Source organism: Callithrix jacchus, chromosome 1, assembly GCF_049354715.1.
Source record: "Callithrix jacchus isolate 240 chromosome 1, calJac240_pri, whole genome shotgun sequence".
NCBI classification, from domain to species: domain Eukaryota; kingdom Metazoa; phylum Chordata; class Mammalia; order Primates; family Cebidae; genus Callithrix; species Callithrix jacchus.
In genome coordinates, this window is record NC_133502.1 from 77577822 (window position 1) to 77587361 (window position 9540).

At 44.7% G+C, this 9540-nt stretch overlaps 1 pseudogene; it reads right to left on the reverse strand.

Annotated features, from left to right (window-relative positions):
* Window positions 1-5094: 5094 nt before the first annotated feature.
* Window positions 5095-9328, reverse strand: LOC144581565 (NAD kinase pseudogene; annotated as a pseudogene).
* Window positions 9329-9540: the final 212 nt, after the last annotated feature.

Consider the following 9540-nt stretch of genomic DNA (forward strand, 5'->3'; position numbering starts at 1 on the left):
GAGACAGGGTTTTACCATTTTGGCCCAGCTGGTCTTGAACTCCTGACCTCAAGTTATCTGCCTGCCTCAGCCTTCCAAAGTGCTGGCATGAGCCACCACACCTGTCCCTTTATTTTTTTAAAATTTTTTATTTTTAGAGATGCAGTCCCACTATGTTGCCCAGGCTGATCTTGAATTCTGCCTAAGTCTCCCAAAGTGCTGAGATTACAGGCATGAGCTACCAAGCCAAGCCTTGTCTTACTATTCTTTTTTTTTTTTTTTTTTTTTGAGTGGAGTCTCCCTCTGTTGCCCAGGCTAGGGTGCAGTGGCACAATCTCAGCTCACTGAAACCTCTGCCTCCCAGGTTCCAGCAATTCTCCTGCCTCAGTCTCCCGAGTCTCTGGCATTACAAGTGCTGACCACCAGACCTGCAGCTGGGATTACAGGCGCCTGGCACCACACCTGTCCAATTTTTGTATTTTTAGTAGAGACGGGGTTTCACCATCTTGGCCAGGCCGGTCTTGAACTCCTGACCTTGTGATACACTATGTGTTGGTCTCCCAAAATGCTGAGATTACAGGCATGAGCCACCGTGCCCGGTCCTTGAAATTCTTTTGAGAGACATCTGGAAGAGAGAATGGAGAGGACTTGGCAACTACATTTGTGTGTGTATATATATATATATATATATTTTTTTTTTTTTTTTTTTAGGGAGGAAGGGAGGAAGGCAGGAAGGGAGGAAAGGAGGAAGGGAGGGAGAAAGGAAGGGAGAGAGGGAGGGAAGTGGGGAGGGAGGGAGGGAGAGAAGGGAATGAAGGAAATCAGGAATGAGAGAGACATTGCTGACCTGGATCTAGAGGTCTACAAGTTGATTTCTTTTTTTTCTTTTTTTGAGAGAAGGAAAGAAAAAAAAAGGAGTGAAGGAGAGGAAGAAAGAGGAAGAAAAAGAGGGAGAGAGAATGGAAATGTTGCTTTATTCTAAAAAAAATGGGTATTAATAATGGCCAATCAATGTTTCATTTAAACCTATGAATAGGTGTGATGTGGTATTGACAAGAATGTATATTTTGTGTATTTAAAGTGGAGAGCTCTATAAATATTTATTAAGTTTACTTGTTCTGGATCTGAGTTCGAGTCCTTGATATCCCTATTAGTTTTCTGTCTCATTGAGTCTAAGTCGCTATGTATCTGGATGTTAGGATAGTTAGCTCTTGTTGTTACATTGATCCTTTTACCACTATATCTTTGTTGCTTTAAAATCTATTTTATCAGATACGAGAATTGCAACTCCTGCTTTTGACTTATTTATTTATTTTTGCTCTCCATTTGGTTGGTAAATCTTTCTCCATCCCTTTGTTTTGAGTCTTTGTGTATCCTTGCATGTGAAATGGGTCTGGATGTAGCATACCGTTGGGTTTTAGCTTATCTTTTGATTGGGGGATTTAGTCGATTTAAATTTAGGATTACTGCCATTTGATGTTAACTGGCTGTTTTATCCATTCGCTGATGTAAATTCTTCTTTATGTTGATGCTCTTTACTTTTTGGTAAATTTTTAGAAAGACTAATCCTGGTTGTTTCTTTCTATGTGTAATGCTTCTTTCAGAAGCTCTTGTAAAGCAGGCCTGGTGGTAATAAAATCTCTGAGTACTTGCTTGTTCATAAAAGATTTTATTTTTCCTTCAGTTGTGAAGCTTAGTTTGGCTGGATATGAAATTCTAGGCTGAAAGTTCTGTTCTTTAAGGATGTTGAATATTGGCCCCCACGCTCTTCTGGCTTGTAGAGTTTCTGCTCAGAAATCTGCTGTAAGTCTGATAGGCTTCCCTTTGTGGGTAACCTGACCTTTCTCTCTGGCTGCCCTTAGTATTTTCTCCTTTGTTTCAACCCTGGTGAATCTAACGATTATGTGCCTTGGGGTTGCTCTTCTTGAGGAATATCTTTGTGGTGTTCTCTGTATTACCTGGGGTTGAATATTGTCCTGCTTTGCTAGTTTAGGAAAATTTTCCTGAAGAATATTTTCCAGCTTGGATTCATTCTCTCCGTCGCATTCAGGTACACCTATCAAACATAAATTTGGTCTTTTCACATAGTCCCACATGTCTTGGAGACTTTGCTCATTCCTTTTTATCCTTTTTTCTCTAATCTTGTCTTCTCACTTTATTTCATTAAGTTGGACTTCGACCTCTGATATCCTTTCTTCTGCTTGAACAATTGGAGTGTTTAAACCTGTGCATACTTCTTGGAGTCCCTGTATGGTATTCTTCAGTTCCATTAATTCACTTATATTCCTCTCTAAGTTGTCTATTCTCATTAGGATTTTGTCAAACCTTTTTTCAAAGTTCTCAGTTTCTTTACATTGGGCTACAACATGTTCTTTTAACTCACAGAAGTTTCTTATTATCCATCTTCTGAAGCCTGATTCTGTTAATGGGATGCACTCGTTCTCCATCAAGCCTTGTTCCCTTGTTAATGAGGAACTGTGATCCTCTGTAGAGGGAGAGGCATTCTGATTTTGAGTATTCTCAGCCTTTTTACGCTGGTTTCTTCCCATCATTGTAAATTTATCCACCTGTCGTCTTTGTAATTACCAACTTTCAAATTAGGTCTCTGAGTGGACGTCCAAGTTGTTAATTCCCAGGGCCAAAATATGAGCAACCCACTGCGCTGGCCAAAACAGCAGCGTTAAGACTGATGGTGCTTTTCTGCCTGGGAATCTCCAGTCTGGCTTCCTTGTTGAGTCTGTAATAGGTGATTCTGCCTTCCCAGAACTCCAAACCTCCGTCAGAAGGGGAACCAGTCCCGTTTACTCTGCACTAAGAGCTGCCGCACCAAGGTGCTGGCACAACCGCTGCACCGGCCACAAAAGTTGTACTGGCGACCCGTGTGGCTCCTCCAAACCTCGGTCAGAAGGGGAACCAGTCCCGTTTACTCTGCACTGAGAGCTGCCACGCTGGCGAAACCGCTGCGCTGGCCACAAGAGTCGCGCTGGCCACAAGAGTCGCACTGGCGACCCGTGCAGCTCCTCCACTGGGAATCTTCTGCTCCGTGAGCGACCAAAATATGTCTGAAAGTGTGGCGTTCTCTGCACTTTCACTGGGAGCTGCAATGCCGAGATGTTAGCGATCAGCCATCTTGGATCGTTCTACATTTGTATATTTTATTGCTCTGCACTGAAAGGGACTGGAGTGAATTTGGTCAATAGTTGGTGAGGCTTCAGTTGAAAAGTGTTGGGCAAAAAGAACAAAAAACAAAATGAAAACAAAGTGTTGCACATACATATTAATACATTTGTGGATAAAACATTTTTCAAATTTATGAAAAAATTATTTGGTTTTCTATATTAATTAAAATAGGTAGCAGAACCTCTTTATAGATTATTATTAATTAGAAGTCAATTAGTAGCTTTTCCCACTTAGTCCAGAGAAGTGACTCTGATCTAAATTGTTAAATTGTTTTTAATGGCATGATATGCCAAACCATAGACATTCAGTTTTAGCTAAGACTAAGAACTATGTAATATTTACCCATAACCTCCTAAGGAAGAAAGAATTAGTCTCTTACTATAGTTTACAGCAATCCCTTTCCAGAAGTCTGCTAAGAAGTCTGGCTATTGCTCCAAGTGCAATGCTTCTATTCTAAGGGCTCCTATGCAGGTAATTAGAATTTCCAAGATTTTTTTAGAGAGAACATTTTATCATTAGTGTTACCTAGAACTGGTCATTGTTTTTATTTTCTAGCACTAATACTTTCCAGTGATATTTTAATTTTTGCTTTATTTTTAATTTGTTGTGGGTCAGTATGGTAAGGGCCACAACAAAATAAAGTTTACAACTATTGCTGTAAACAATAGTTGGCCGGACGTGGTGGCTGACGCCTGTAACCCCAGGACTTTGGGAGACCTAGATGGGTGGATCATGAGGTCAGGAGTTTAAGACCAGATTGGCCAAGATGGTGAAAGCCCGTCTCTACTAAAAATACAAAAATTAGCCTGATGTGGTGGCAGACACCTGTAATCCCAGCTACTGGGGAGGCTGAGGCAGAAAACTGCTTGAACCTGGGAGGCAGAGGTTGCAGTGAGCCCAGATCGCGCCACCACACTCCAGCCTGGGCGACAGAGCGAGACTCTGCTTCAAATAAATAAATTAAGTAAAAACTATTGATCTAAACTCTAGAATTTTCATGGTATTTTAAAAGCAAAAATGACTTTAATATAAAATTTAGTACTACTTCCTAATTTCTAGCAAAACAAAATGTATTTCAAGCAAATAAGTGTCATTTTTAGAGGACTTAAATGAGCTTTATTTAATCCTAAAGACAAAATGTTTGACAGTGGATTAAATATTTCTCCCTTGTCTCCCACTACACACATTAGAGTGTTTACAAGACTTGTTTGTTTTTGAGATGGAATCTCCCTCTGTTGCCCAGGCTGGAGTGACATGATCTCGGCTCACTGCAACCTCCACCTCCTGGGTTCGAGCAATTTTCCTCCCTCAATCTCCCAGAGCAGCTGGGACTACAGGCGCCTGCCACCACACCCAGCTAATTATTATTATTATTATTATTTGTATTTTTAGTAGAGACAGAGTTTCTCCATGTTGGTCTGGCTGGTCTTGAACTCCTGACCTCACGTGACCACCCCCCCACCACCACCACTACGGCCTCCTAAAGTGCTGGGATTACAGGCCTGAGTTACCTCGTCCTGCCCACAAGGCTTATTACCTAAATAAAATGATATGAGGTCTGGGTGTGGTGGCTCATGCCTGTAATCTCAGCACTTTGGGAGGCCAGCGTGGGTGGATCACAAAGTGAGGAGTTAAAGACCAGCCTGGCCAAGATAGTATAGTGAAACTCCAACTCTACTAAAAATACAAAAATTAGCTGGGCGTGGTGGCAGGCTCCTGTCATCTCAGCGAATGGGGATACTGAGGCATGGAATTCCTTGAACCCAGGAGGCAGAGGTTGCAGTGAGCCCAGATGGCACCACTGCACTCCAGCCTAGGCAACAGAGCGAGACTCCGTCTCAAAAATAATAATAATAAAAAAATAAGAAAATGATACGAGGCTGGGGTTTTCTTTCTTTTTTTTTTTTTTTTTTTTTTGACGGAGTTTCGCTTTTGTTCACCCAGGCTGGAGTGCAATGGCGCGATCACGGCTCACCGCAACCTCCTCCTCCTGGGTTCAGGCATTCTCCTGCCTCAGCCTCCTGAGTAGCTGGGATTACAGGAATGCGCCACTATGCCCAGCTAAGTTTTTGTATTTTTAGTAGAGATGGGGTTTCACCATGTTGACCAGGATGGTCTCGATCTCTTGACCTCGTGATCCACCCGCCTCAGCCTCCCAAAGTGCCTGGATTACAGGAGTGAGCCACCGTGCCCGGCCTACGCCCATGCTTTCAATGGTGCCTCACTCGGGGATTTCCTTGCAGAAATTTTAGGGAGGAGGCTCAGGCCCAGAGCAAAAGTTTTGCAGGTGCGGAAGGCTTTTGGGTGAGACACTGTCAATATGGAAGGACAGGTCGAGTCACTCTGGCCCCTCTGAATTTCAGCTGACTGATCTGGCGTGGAATTACGGCAGCTGGAGGCCATGCTCCGGGGACCCACGGGGGTCAAGGGGGGGGGGGTCAGGGGGGAAGGGGGTAGGGAGTCAGAGGACAAAAGAGCTCCCAGCCTATTTCTCACTTTGCTTCTTTAGAAATGCAAAACGTCAGATTTAAAATGTTAAAAAACAGCTGATCTGGACACAAGGCAGACCCAGGTTTTAACCCAGCTACAGAAAGGAAGTGGTCGTGCCATGTAGACAGAGGTATTCACAGACACACACAGATTGGTCTGTCCCCAGAGGATGCATGGAGGGCAGAAAAAGAAAGCGGAAGGATTCGGGCCTGGATGAGCCTCAACCTAGCCCTCCTCCTCCTACTCTTCCTCCTCAAAGTGGGCTTGCTTGTTCCGGATGTTCCAGTGCACGCACTGGACGAGGCTCTCAAACCAGTCGCTCACGGGGTCCCGCAGGCACATGGAGGGGAGCGGGTAGCATGAGGTAGTGATGCTGATGCTGTCTCCGTGGCGGATCTCTTGTCTCTTCCGTTCGTCAAAGGACACCCATACCGTGTTCCTTGCTTCAGGTGACAGCATGATCTTCAGCTCGACCCCTGCGGGGACCACGATTGGCCGGAAGGACAGCGAGTGGGGGCAGATGGGCGTGATCATGATGGCCGGCACGTTGGGGTGGATCATGGAGACCCCAGCCACCGCCCCATATGCAGTGCTGCATGATCACTCCGTTGCCCTGCACCGTGGTGATGAGATATCCGTCCAGGTAGACGTCCAAGTTAGACAGGTAGGAGCAGGGACCTCTGTCGATCACCACCTCGTTCAGGATCTGGTACTGCATGGCCTGCTTCTCAACATCCATGTCCAGACTCACAGGCCGCGAGCGGTTCTCGGTTCTCACCTAGCCCGTTGTGCACGGCCATCTTCTTTCCCTGGAGCTCCTTCACCACCCTGACCTTCAGCCGGCTCTGGAGGACAACAGCTGCGTTCCCCTCTATCACCTGAGTAACTTGGGACTGAAAGTTCTCAAAGCTGAACGGGGTCAGGAAGCCCAGGGAGCCCAGGTGGAAGGCCATGACTGGAGGCACACTGCTCTGGAAGAGTGAGGAAGTGTACAGCAGCGTCCAGTCTCCCCCCAGGCAGATGATAAAGTCTATCCGATTGGAAATGTCATCATACTCTTCTTGGGGCAGGCATGGTGGCTCGCGCCTGTAATCCCAGCACTTTGGGAGGCCGAGGAGGGTGGATCACGAGGTCAAGAGATCGAGACTATCCTGGTCAACATGGTGAAACCCCATCTCTACTAAAAATACAAAAAATTAGCTGGGCATAGTGGCGCATGCCTGTAATCCCAGCTACTCAGGAGGCTGAGGCAGGAGAATTGCCTGAACACAGGAGGTGGAGGTTGTGGTGAGCGGAGATAGTACCACTGCACTCCAGCCTGGGTAACAAGAGTGAAACTCTGTCTCAAAAAACAACAACAAAATAAATAAATACATTGGAGAAGTCTCTGGCCTGGAAAGGGACCCAGCCTGAGCTGCAGGAGCCTCAGACAGCCACGCCTGGCACACCAGGTGGCTTCTCAGAAGTCATGAGTAGTGCTCTGGCCTGAAGGCCCAGAACCCCTACCCCCAGGACGGCTCCTGGAGCCTGGACACGTCCTACTTAGGGAAACATCTTTTACTCAGTGAATCTCCCCTTACTTAATGTGGAAAGACGTGCCCTGTCCCCCTCGGCCTGCTCTGGGGGCCTGGAATGCTGCAGTGGGGAGCAGGCCCCAGGCTGGACCTGCCCTGTCCACAGCACATGTGTGCAAAAGCGAACAATAAATCATTTCAAAGAAAAAAAAATACTCCTCTCTAAACTCAAACTAAATGCATCTTCAACTAGAATGTGCTTTGAGTAAATTTCCAACATGCCTGATGCTATACCAAACTACCCAATATAAGAAGAAGCCAGATGGGAATGAGACAGCTATATTAACTGACTGTGGTTAAAATATTTTACTTTTCATATGCAAAACATTAATTGTGTGAGTAACTTCTGTGTTTTCCAGGGGATTGGAAGGGAACATGTAAATAAGGGGCCTTGATGCTTCAGTTTTATTAACTTCAAGATCAATTCCTGTCTCATTCTAAGTGAGTTAGAAAAAAGAGGATAAAACATAGATTCTGCTAAGTTTATCAATAGCAAGTTACTCTCAGGATCTGATACTTAATGAGTTGACTCAAGCAGTTAAGAGGGGCATTAATAATATGGCAGATTGGTTAATTGAAAACTGGACTCAATGGAGAACTACTGTTCCTGACAAACCGTAGAGGAAAGGATCTGAAGATTCTGAAGAATGGAAATATTGGATGGCAGTTCTTATAAGCAATATGTTCAGCCATCTTTGAATCACACCCTTGGGGGGCCCAAAGGACAGACCCTTCACTAAGTCAACCAGATAATGCATTGATGAAATTGTGGGAAGCTCTCTGGTGGTTCTCACAGTGTGAGCTAAGGAAGATGGTGAGGAACTGTGGCAGTCACCAATTTATTGCCTCTCAGCTGCAAATTCATCCTGTAATACATGTTTTGCAATAACTGACAGAATTCCTTTCAGCATCTCTCCTTAACAGTGTTCAGTTTTGTAAACAAAAACTAAATTTCTAAGACCCCCCAACCATCTGAATGAACTCCTCCTCTCAGCCAAGGGTATTCCAAAATTAACCTGAAAAACTAGTTCAGGCCATGATGGGAGGAGTGGGGGTGGGGGATGGGGCCCACGGATCGATTACCATTAACATCAACATAGTCCTTAAGACTGATAGAGCAGACTGCTTACATCCAATAAGAAACATTTACAATCTATTCTCTCTGAAGCCTGCCACCTGGAGGCTTCATCTGCATGATACAACCTTGATTTTTCCACAACCCCTTACTATAACCCAGACATTCCTTTCCCTTGATTCCAGCTCTTTAGATAATAACCAGTTGCCAATCAGAAAATCTTTGAATCTGCTATGACCTGGACGCCTCTGCTTCCAGTTGTCCTGCCTTTCCAGACTGACCAATGTATATCCTGCATATATTGATTGATGTCTTATGTCTCCCTAAAAGATACAGTTCATAAACTAAGTTGTAGGCTGACTGCCATGGGCACATGTCATCAGGGCCTCCTAAAGTTGTGTCACAGGCATGTCCTCAGCTTTGGCAAAATGAACTCCTAAACTACTTGAGACTTTGCTCAGATACTTTTGGCTTACAGTTTTCTCAGTAGAGGGTGCTTGGAGAACACTACAAGAAGAAAGGGGCTGTCCTGCTGCTTCTGGGGCCATAAAGTTAAGAAATGGTATGAGGTGGGTGCTCTGCCCAGCCATGTGCCCAGAGGGGAGTCACTCAGTGACCTCAGAGCCTGGCCTGTCTCTTGCCCTCTGGACACAGACATGGCACTCTCTAGTCCTCCAGTCCCAACTAAGGTACCCACTTCCTTTGCTCACCTGCACCCCACCTGCACTGCAGAAAGTTGCCATTGGCACCCTCTTCCCTCTGAAAACCTGCATGCTGGTTGCCTATACCCCAGAGTTGCTTCCTGCCTGCCCAACTAGCAACTGAGGACCAACTTGCCTGGGAGAATAAACAAATGTCTCTACCTCCCAGTGGGTTGCAACTATACCTTCTCCAATGAGGCCTGAACCTCAGACTTGGGGAGAGGTCCCTCTTTTAAACTTGTCCTTCTTTGAATACTCTATCTCAGTTCAAAAGTACTACATGGTTTTATTATATAATTACTATTTTCTTTTAAATATTTATTTTTAGAAAAGCTTTGGATTTACAGAAAAGTTACAAAGACAGTGCAGCCTGTTCCCATATACCCTACATCCTATGTCTGCCATTGTTTACATCTTACATTACCAATGTACATTTGTCATAGCTAATAAACCAACATTGGTACTATTATAGTTTACCATTAGCTAAACTCTATATCTTATTAAAATTTCATTAGCTTTTCCCTAATGTTCTTTTTCTGTT